This window comes from Phyllostomus discolor, chromosome 4 (assembly GCF_004126475.2).
Source record: "Phyllostomus discolor isolate MPI-MPIP mPhyDis1 chromosome 4, mPhyDis1.pri.v3, whole genome shotgun sequence".
Lineage (NCBI taxonomy): Eukaryota > Metazoa > Chordata > Mammalia > Chiroptera > Phyllostomidae > Phyllostomus > Phyllostomus discolor.
Window position 1 is genome coordinate 9005448 of NC_040906.2, and position 11161 is coordinate 9016608.

The 11161-nt window shown below is 48.2% G+C and overlaps 1 long non-coding RNA gene across 1 annotated transcript; it reads right to left on the bottom strand.

Moving 5' to 3' along the window:
• Window positions 1-5741: 5741 nt before the first annotated feature.
• LOC118499983 lies at window positions 5742-8019 on the bottom strand. Its single transcript, XR_004902502.1, has 2 exons — window positions 7157-8019; window positions 5742-6047 (listed from the first exon to the last, which is right to left on the bottom strand). It is a non-coding gene; the product is annotated as an uncharacterized LOC118499983 (long non-coding RNA).
• Between the last annotated feature and the right edge of the window lie 3142 nt (window positions 8020-11161).

Sequence of the window (11161 nt, forward strand, 5' to 3'; positions counted from 1 at the left end):
CTTCTGCTGTAAACAATGCTGAGTGATTTAAGACAAAGGGAACTCCCTTTACTACACACAACCTCTGACCCCATTGTTCGACCATTTGTTTTATGGGCCCGGTTCCTGTCCAGTAACCCCATGAGGGTGGGGGGGCCTTGACACGATCCCCCACTGAGTGAAAGGAAAGGCCCTGCTTGCCAGCCACCTCCTGCTTTGATCTCATTGCCCCAGAGAGGCTGGGCAGGTGGGGCAAATGTGGCCTGAAGAAAAAGAGAAAGGAGGAAACCAGAAGGTTCTTTAGTATACGAAGGGCATTGAATCTGGGTGCCTGGAGGTCCCCAGCTCTGTCTGGGTGGGCTTAGGCACAGTAGGGTCCCAATGACAGTGCTTCTGTCATCGGCTGCTCCTTAGAGAAACTTCATCCCCAGCTGCACCCTGAAAAGTCTTCATTGTCACTGTGTGGATGGGAAGGGGGCTGTACGCTGAACCTGACCAGCTCAGGGGAGGCAGGCAAGGCGGGCCTTAACAAACGCAGAGACCTGAAGTGACCTCGCGGGATGGCCTGAAATGAGAACTTCCCAACTGAAAGGAATGCAGGGTGGGGAGTCAGGGCCTAGGCCCCCATCTTCCCGGACAAAGGTCTATCTTTACCTCCGGTGAGCATCTAAGATAACATACCTTTGAAAGGCCAGAGTCACCTCCTTGTCCAGACCCCTCAGGGCATGAGACTATAGAAACCCTCCCTGTTATCTCATTCCCTGAATGCCATCTCTGTGTGCTGTAAACGTTAATCATTAACCCCCCTGTACTCACCAATGGAAAAGAAGGATTTGCCTCTCCCTTTTGCTTTTTATCCAACGTGAGAGAGTTCCCCTCTTCGCTTTCTCCCGCCTCCTTAACCTACCACCCAAGAACGTCCTGTAGCCCTCCTTAAGTCTCTCTCTTTGATTCTAACGTATAAAATAAGCCGTAAAACTGCCATTCACTGGAGCGTTTTCTCCATCCCTTGAGATTTGACTTCCTGGTAATTGTCATCCGTCTGACTCAAATACACTCTTAAACATTCTCTACAGGTTTGGACACTTCCTGTGTCGACAGTTGTGAAGGGTCCCCTACCTCGTGGTGTCCGTCCTATGCTCAGTGATAAGTCTGGGTCACCCTTCCCCTGTGGACACCCTGACCCGGCCCTCTGCCTGCTTCTCGGCTGCAGCCGCCCTTTCCACTGGGCTCAGGGGCCACCGTGATGATGCAGTTAGCTGCAGAAAACAGGGTCTGAGTTCCCTCCTTAATTCGGAGTTGCTCTGGGCCCTGAGCAGTCCTCTCTGTGTCCAGCCCACGGCCCGTGGGCCGCATGTGGCCCAGGGTGGCTGTGAATGCGGCCCAACACAAAATTGTGCATACACTTAAAATATTACGGGATTTTTTTTTTTTTTTTTTGTGATTACATATCGCAATGTATTGAACGTGTGGACCGAGACAACACTTCTTCTTCTAGTGTGGCCTGGAGATGCCAGAAGGTCGGACACCCCTGGTCTAACAGCCTCTGTGCCCCAGTTTCCTGAACTTCCTGTTTCTCTCCAGAGGCTTGAGCTGGAGGCCATAGAAAGTGTGTGGGGAGTCACGGCCTAGGCCCGCATCTTCCTGGACAAAGGCCTATCTTTACCTCCAGCGAGCCTGTCTGTTGTCTTGCATCTAAGATAACGTACCTTGGAAAGGCCAGAGTCAACTCTTTTTCCAGACCCCTCAGGACACGAGAGGTTGGCGGTGCAGCGGGAGGCACAGTCTGTACTTACTCTGTTCCTTTTTTCAGGTCCTCCTGCAACAGCTCTACCCCGTCCTCAGCCCCCGACCAGCTCACACACAGGTCTCATTATGCAAAGCGACATCGGTGAGTTTTTGGCTCCCCGCCCCCCCATCCCCCGTTCCGACAACAGAAAGATGAAATTGTGTGAGTTCACCTAGGAAATCCAGCCTCAAGCTTACTTCGTATCCCCCAGGGGTTTTTGTTCACACCCCAAAAAGGTGGGTGGCCACAAAACGTCTCACGTTCAAAATAGTTTGGGCGACTCCATTAGAGCAAAGTAAGCAGGCTCTCGGCCGGAAGCCTTCCCGGAGACGGAACCGTGCAGCTGTGTGCTGTGGTTCTGCGAAGAGGCTCAGAATGTGGGGTTCCCTGGTGCTTTAGCCTGGCGAAGTACTGCTCTCTAGTTCCACGGGGGGAGCCACGGGCAGGCGCTTTCCCTTCCACCCGGTGGGCCTTTCTCAGAGAATACAGCCTCACCACGCACGAGTAAAACCACAGCAAGCTCTGTGGCTCCTTCAGCCTCCCCAACCCGGTGATGGGGCCTGAGGCTGCCCCTGGGAAAGGGCCACACACCTTATCCTTTTGGCAGAGCTGACTGGTAGAGGCAGGGCTCCCTGTGCAAACAGCCAGGCTTAGACAAGCTAGGGTGGGTGTGCGCACACGGGCATCTCCAACCCCGAGCAAGGCACGTGCCAACTAAAACGAAAACCCAATCACACTCTCAAATTCAAACATCCCATCTGTACACACATCATACTGTCAGTGTGTTATAACCAGGTGGAATCGCCTCCTTCATTTCTTGGGGTCAGAGTGAAATCTGATTATGGAGTAACATTTACCAAGAATCCCAAACCCAGGGGGTCAGGGGCGAAGGGGGAAGGTCTGGAACACAAGTCAGGACACAATCTTGCCAACGTTGGAACCAACTCCGCTTTTTTTTTTTTTTTAAAGAAATACCTTTTATTAAAACCTCTTGGAAGTTGCAAGCCCAGTTAGGAAAGTGCTTATCCATATAGATTCCAACGTCCTTTGTTCTCTTTACAAAGAGAAAAGAGATCAGCAGGCTCCTTAGATCAGAAATGAACAACAGCCGGCCATGTGGGAACATGACAGGTAAGTGTGTAAGTTTACCCTCCAGTTTCCTTCCCTCTTAGGTTGTAGTCTGAGTGAGTGAAGTGAAGAATGGAGTGCTGGCCAGGGGGAGGGTGGGGAAGGGCGTGCCCAGCAGATAACTGTGTTCTGGCTGAGTAACTTAGTGGGCGACCATAGGGAGCCACTGAGGACAGGGGCGAGGAAAGCAGAGCCGTTCTTTGGAAGAGAAGGAAACCAGTGAGTTCCTTTAGACAGACTTCACAGCTCTCCGAGTGGAAATATCCCCTCGGCAGGCAGATAGATGAGTCTGGAGCTCAGAGATGTCTGAGCTGGAGGCTTAACTTTGGGTCAACAGAGAATTGCAGCCACGAGTGCACATGAGATCATCAGAGACAGTGGAGCCTTTGCAGCAGAGAGAGCCGGGGCTGGGCCTGAGTGGAGACCCAGCTGGAGACTGGGCAGGAAGGCCGCAGACTCCAGAGTAGTAGGGGAAGCAGAGTTACGTCTTCAGTTCGTTCTCGCCAGAGGCACACCCGTCCGCCTGACCCAGGAAGTAAGCTAGCTGAGCAGCGCGGATTTGCATGAAATGGTTAACTGGGGCCCTGTTTTTCTTTGCAAATGTTACCTTTCATTAGTGATACTAAAATAGTGTTTTCAAAGCACTTTTCCAACAATTCGATTTTTTAAAAATTATGTTGTTATCATGAACCAGTGAGAAAGTTGTGGAAGATGGTAAGAGCCCACACACCTTTTTTACAGATTTATTGAACTGTAATTGGCAAATGAAAAGATGTTTAAATAATTGTGGTGATTTCCCCCCAGTGAATTAATTAATGCATTGACCGCCTCACATATTTACCTTGTTTGTGTGTGAGAACAGGTAAGTTCTACTCTGCCAGGAAATTTCAAGCACACAATGCAGTGTTATCGATTATAGTCACCATGTTACACATTGGATCCTCAGACCCTACACATCCTATAACTGAGGGTTCGTAGTGAACTCTCCAGGTTCCTCCACGTGCTCCTCCACCCCAGCCACCGCCAATCACTCTTCTACTCTGTTTCTATATTTGTGCTGATTCCGCATGTACGTCATAGCATGGGGGGGTTTGTATGAGCCCCTTTTAACAGTATGGCCATTGAAACCTGCAGGAGGGAGAGAATTAGAGGTGAATGTCACTTGTCACTAGAGTCTTCCTAGCTCTTTGTTTGCACTTCGCTTTGGCTCGTCACATTATGACTTGTAATCTCGTGCCCCCTCCCCTACCGGACTGTAATGTACTCAAGGTCAGGATGCATGCCTTAACTGTCCCCCTAGGCTGCCCGCCCTCCTTCCGGCACCTTGCTTTGTAACTTTAAAGTATTTGATAAATTGAGGGTGAATCAAATCGGTAGCAGGGCAAAATCATTTGTGTTTTGAATGCTGGGACACTTTCATCCGTCTCTCAGCAACTCCCTTCCCGACGACAGAATGATGGCGGTGTCCACTCGGGGATTTGTGGCGGTCAGCACTAGGGGAACAGCAAGCAGAGATGACTGCATTCTGCAGGAGGTGCTCCTGGGGAGTTTCGCAAGGCCAGCTCAACAGGACTTTCGGAGCAATATGAATTTTTATGCAACCGCCCCTCCCCCTCCCCCTAATCGTGCACAGCCTCATGGGAATTTGCTTTTGGAAATGTGGAACAGCAGTCTTTTCGGTTCGTTAGAGTTTTTTCTTTTTTAAGTCTCACTCTAAATGTTTGTGGGGTTTTTTTGCTGTATATTTGATACAATTTTGAATTGACTTCCTCCGAGTTTTGAAACTCATAGAATTCCTGATATTGACCAATTTCTGCCCTGGGCTACAGAAACCGAGGGCATCCCGAGTCTCCCAGGGGCGGGGCACGGCTTTGGCTGCAGTACACCTGGCGCGGACCCCGGGGAGGGGGGGGCCTCGGGCAAGTCACTCGACTTCTCAGGCTCTGTCGCTCGGTCTGTAAGACGTCCGATTGTCATTACAGGCTCGTGATGAGAATTCAGTGGAATGAGACCTAAAGCTGGCTCACCCTGGCCGATGCCATGTGCTTGATCAATGCTCATTTTCTGTCTACTTCCTCTATTTGTGACCCGGACACATACGTATTGTGGAACCTCGAGAGAGGTCTTCCAACTTGTCGGCATGTTATCAGCCTGTATCTGTCGTTTACTGTTTCTTATTTTTTTTTCCCCCATTCTCCTGTGCTTTCTCACGATAGATTTGAAACACCTTGAAGACAGAATGAACACTTTATTTTTTAGGTGTGTTTATGCCCAATCACATCTGGTATACTCATCATCAAGTAGGTGGTCAGACATTTTTTAAGTAACTTTCCTTTATTTAAGCTTCATCACTTGTCGTGTGACCACAGCAACAGTATTTGCCCGTGTAAGGAATTAATTAGAAAAATTAGCCCTGGCTGGTGTGGCTCAGTGGACTTAGGTGCTGGCCTGCAAGCCAAAGGGTCACAGGTTCGATTCCCAGTCAAGGCACATACCTGGGTCGCAGGCCAGGTCCCCAGTTGGAGCCACACATTGGTGTTTCTCTCTTTCTCCCTCCCTTCCCCTCTCTCTAAAAATAAATAAAATCTTAAAAAAAATTAATTAGAAAAATTAAAAAAAATCCATAAGCCTCCTCAAGTATTTGGGGTGGAGATCTAAGGTGGTATTATTGTCACTGTTGATTTCCCCACGAGGTCCCTGACCAGAGGACCCTCAGATCTGTATTCCTTGCTCCGCTTTCTCCATGGCAGGATCCCAGCCCAGTCTGAAAATTGGCAAGCAGTGAGGTTCGTGCGGCCACGAGAGTCAGACAAAAAGAGGCTCTCATTTGTTGTCCAAATGTCAACACACGTGAAAGTGGCAAGGGGCACCATTCACAATTGTGTTGGCTCAACAGTAGAACACCAGGACTGTCCAGGGCAGACCTGGGTCACTCTGGTTGCAGCAGACGGCCACCAAGGTTAATGTACCTTGTGACAGCCACCTCCCACTGACCTCACGGCTGCTAAGTAGAAACAATGGCGATGCTAACCGAGTGTGCTGTGCGCTCGGCATCACGCTCTGGCCACATGTGTTTCTTCACCTCGGCCTGTCAGGTTTGACTGCGCACTGGGTTGGCTAAAGTGCACATTATTACACTGAAGAGAACCACCTGAGTAAGAGAAGACCCCAGGTACAGCAGGAGAGCAATTACTTGGCCTCTTTTAATCATGCGATTCACAGTTGGAACAGGGCGCCAGGTGCGGTGCTGCTGGCCAGCCTCACCTGTGTTTCTCCCCCGGTCCCCGGGCGGGGTAATGCCAGTTCTAAGCATTGTCTCTGAAAGGCATCGTAACCAGTTTTACCCTAAGAGAACTTTTAACAGTTTATAGGGTCGGGAGGGAAACTGCTTTGTAAACTATTAGAAGCTGCACGAACTATCAGGATTATTAATTCTTTAAATTTGTGCTCCTTTTGTTAGAAGTTGGTTTTGTGGGACATAAGATTTCAGCGAGGCTTCCCGGGCCTCACATGGGCTTGGACACTACTGCCCACAAGCCTGGGCCCCCCAAAATACTGTGGAACAGGTGTGCATGCGTGTCCTGTGTATGTGTGAGTATGTGTCCATAAGTGTGTGTGTCTGTGGTTCTGGCACCTATGCACCTGTGCACGTGTGCATGCGTGTGTGTCTGTGATTCTTCTGAGACCCACTCAGGACCCTGCTCTCATTACTCTCTCTCTTCCTGCAGCTGGGGAGACCTTTCCTACCCTTGAGCCGGGAAACCCTTCACCCTTGCTTTGCTATATGGTCCTCAGAGATAACCTGTCTGCCTCGGAGGCCCTAGCATAATCTCTTCATGGGGTTACATCTCTGAACCCCAGGAACTTCTGACCCAACAACCCCCTGGGGCTGAGGGGCACGGAGTGGACTCTTTGCTTAAAAGGGGGAGGAGGAGGGATTTCCCTGCGGCGAAAACAGATAAAAAACAATGTCTCAAAAACACTGTTTGGCTACAGGAGTGCAAGAACAGAGAGAGATCAGCTACCAAGGCAGACCCGAACTGGGGCCTGGCTGGGTGGTGGCGCAGGAATCCCGCACTAGGGCAGAGGCACACAGGTGACCACCTGTAACCAAGGAACTCGGAGCGCTTCTCTGTCCGGATGTGGGTAGGCCTGGCCCAGAGGCGCAGCGCGACCTTCCCCAAGGACTCCAGAGATGCCCGCTGCCTCCGTGGGGGGCCTGGAGGGTGCTCGCATTTGCTCCTTGGGAGTCGTCCTCACCGTCGTGAACTGTAAGCCGCTGTAGAAAGGAAGGCTGTGCGTCTGCGCGGCCAAGCTACGGGTGTGGTTTATGCCTCTCCGCTGAGCCCGGGAGGGTGGTTTGGACGTTGCACTGTTCTCGGTTCCCTCCATAGTCCTCTTCCAAAGGCGCACGCGCCAAAGGGAGAGAGGTTCTGGGTGTGGAGTTCAATACTGTGCTGTCTGGTGGAGACGCGGTCGCTGCTGTTCTCTTGACAACTCTGAGCGTGAGTTTTCCGTGCGGAGAGGGATGCCCTTCTCTCTTTGTCTGTCTGAGTCTCTTTGTTTCTCTCATCTCGCCTTGTGGGGCTGTTGGGTATTGTCCCACCCTGGTTCCTTCTGGGATGGGGGAATACTGCTCTGTTATACAGTACCAGATGCCAGGCTGGGGCCTCCTGAACACCGTACCCCAGCTCGCCCTGGTCTGCAAATGAAGAACCATTTCTCTCCCCTTCCTCAGGTGTACCGCCTTCAGAGCATCTTCTTCCTGTGAAAAGAAATGATAAGCTTAAACAGGAAAGTTTTTTGACCTGTCAGCCTTGTAGGTAAAATAGCACATAGGCACTGGGTTTGGAGGGTGTGGCCATGAGGCTTGGCCATGGTAAAAAATTTTAAACTGGTATCACAGTCATTGGACACAGAGTTGCGGTCTCTTTACAGTTTGTAAAGCACGTGTGTATGTGTGTCTGTTAATTCATCTGAGCTGCACAACAGCCTACAGGAATAGATAAGACAGTTTCCTCCTGTTTTCTGAATGAAGAGATTGTCGTTAAATGACTCGTCTAAGGTCACATAAGTGCTAAGTAGTAGACTTGGAACTTGAGCCCCAATCTTCGAATTCTAAGATTTTTTTTAAAGATTTTATTTATTTATTTTTAGAGAGGGAAGGGAGGGAGAAAGAGAGAGAGAGAAACATTAATGTGCAGTTGCTGGGGGCCGTGGCCTGCTACCCAGGCATGTGCCCTGGCTGGGAATCAAACCTGCAATGCTTTGGTTCGCAGCCCGCACTCAGTCCACTGAGCTACACCAGACAGGGCTTAATTGTAAGATCTTTGATGCACAGTGTTTACTACAGTGATGTAGATTTAGTTCTTTATTCAGATTCTTATCAGATACATTTGCAAGTAGGTTAGCACAACAGATTGCTCTCGACAGGTTTGACACCCTTAAAATTCTAATAGATTGGTATATTTTAATTGGGGCGCACCCCTCTTGATTTTGCCTTCTCAGCGTGCAGCTCTCTTACATCTGATGACAAAATACTGATTTTCCTTTGGTAACCAGACCAAATATCCCCCGTGACATGTGGGTGCAGTGGGACAGTGCCCTGGCGCCTCGTTGGCCAAGGGAAGAGCAGAATCGTTCAGGCGGACCCTGTCTTGGGAAGTGGAATCTTTAGCTGAGCGACTTGAGGATGGGAAACATTTCCCCACTTTATAGCAAACCCCCTAGAAACTATGAATTTCTGTCACCAAGATCTTTGGAGCCTTCCTGAGGCCTGGAGGGTCTGATTTGTCTTTGACTTTATGATTTCTCCATACCCTTCCAATGGATACCTTCCGTGATTAGTTTAACCAGATTGATTTCAGTTCCTTGTACCCAGAGGCCCCTAACTTATGGAGGGATTATGAAGGAAATCAACGGGAGGAGCAAGGTTTTTCTAGATTGAACTGTTGTCAGGTATACCCCCTCCCTTTTTCCTCACTTCTGTGGAAGAAGTACACTTTCCCACTCTGTTAGTGTTGGCCTTGGCCATGGGACTGTCTTTGGCTTCCCGGTGGGCAGAAAGTCCTTTCCCACCCCTTGATTTTGGGTTTAGAGTGTGATTTGCTTTGGCGAAGGGGATATTAGCAGGCGTGACTCAACAGAGACTGGAAATGCCCTTGCATGGCGGGGCGTGGGCTCCTGCACTCAGCTGCTGCTGTGAAAGGAATGTTCTCAGGTCCGTCCCGCAGGTTCCAGGAAGAGCATGAGGGACGCGTGGTGCCTAGCCAGGCTGCCTCAGCCTAGATCAGCAGATCCTCAGCCAATCCACAGATATGTGAGCTAAATAAATGTTTATGGTTGCATACCACTGAGATTTTGTAGCTGTTTGTTATGCAACATTTTTTTTGTAGCAATAGCAAACCTATACAGGAATTCGTATTAATAAGTGCTGTCCTGGCTGCGAGGAAAACCTAAAACATGTGGGGCCGGGTGGTGGTGTAGGTTGGAAAAATGTTGAAGAAACTATCATAAAAGCCCGAAGAAAGGGTGACTCATGTCATATAACCATGAAGCATTTGGTATAATGATCTTTTGTGGTAAACTAGAAGATAGGAATGTAACGGATGCACTGGTAGACTTGGGCAAGATGTTTTTTATTAGGATGTTGAAGTATTAGCTGGCTTTTTCAGCTCCCTAGGATGAGCTCAGAAAATAACTAGCTGGTTTGAAATAGAATTTTGAGGGGTGACACAGAACCAGGACTTGCCAGTCTAGAAAAATAATAAGTTTGTCGTATCCCCTTTCCATGCACGAAGAGATTCTTAAATAGAGGCCCAGCCTGAGAGTGGAGGTGCAGTAGGCAAACTGCAGGCTCTCCGGCAGGACTTGGCCTTCCGTTCCAGGCTTTGCTCCAAGGCTTAAAGAACAAAAGCAAAGGTTCAGCTATGACACCTCTAAAAAACCCTTGAAAGAAATCAAATGGCAACTAAAACACCCTTTCAGCTGAATGTTAGAAAGCTTAAGGGTGTGTCCTGTGGCAGCTTGAATCCTCTACAAGCAATTACGTCTAGAAAGGCCTGTCTAGAAAATGGCAGTGGGTGTGGCTGTTGGAATAGGAAATAGACAGCAAGTTAACAACGGACAAGCACAGCAGACATGTATTCACTGAAGAACCAGTTTAAAAATTCTACACAAAGAACTCTTTTTATGTACTCCAAAATGCCCAAGCAACTAAAACCTAGCTATGTATCGGGTAAAAATATGCCCTGAGACAGTGGCCATCAAGAAGCACTGATACACGAGTTAGAATAAAATGCCAGAAATGGTCCTCCACTGCCAGGAGTGAGTTGCGACAATTATTGCCATTAGGGAGTTATGAACATACAAAAGTTAACAGTAACACGGGGCAAGTATCAGTGATGTGAGAAGACTCGCACAAGGCCTACGATAAGTATCAAAAAGCAAACTCAGAGCCGGAAGCTCAGAATTAGAGACAGATGAAATAACAACCCTTCTAGTAAGATCTTTGAAACCGAAGAGACGATGTTGAAAAACAAGGAAGACCGAAATTAAAGCTGGCTAAAACGACTCCATTATGCCTTGGGGTTCCTTTAGTCACTTTCATAACTTTCTATTCCCAAATCACCAAAATCTATGAAGCTAAACATGGGATTAATGTGCTAATCGTCTTTAAAAAACATAATTTTAACAATGAAAAGGGTTTATTTGCCTTTCTTTATCTCTTACCAAAAAAAAATTAGGCAGCTTTTCAAAATCTTTGTATGATATAGTTAAAAGCACTTGGCCCACTTTCAGTAGTGATAAAGACCTGTTTATCTCCTGTTTTCTAAAATGTTCCTTTTTTTTTTTTTTAAATGGGATCCTTTCTTTGTTGAAGGAAGATCCAGAAGTCAAGGATCTTCAGTGAACACCTTTTCCAAGCTGAGTCCCTAGAAACACACTGTCCGGTGGAGTAGCCACTAGCCACATGTGACTATTAAAATAATTAAAATGAAATACAATTAAAAATTTAGTTTATCATGTATCGTCTAGCCACATTTCAGGCACTCAGTAGCCATAGGAGGCCAGTGACTACCGCATTGAACAGTGCAGATTTATAATGGTTCCATCATCACAGAACGTTCTAGAAAGAACAGTGCTGTCCAAGAATATAATATAGTGCCTTGCATATCATAGGCTTTTCATAAATATTTATTAACAAAAAGTGATCACAATGAATTGCAATTTTCAAAATCTGAGTTAGGAGCATGTGCAAATGGC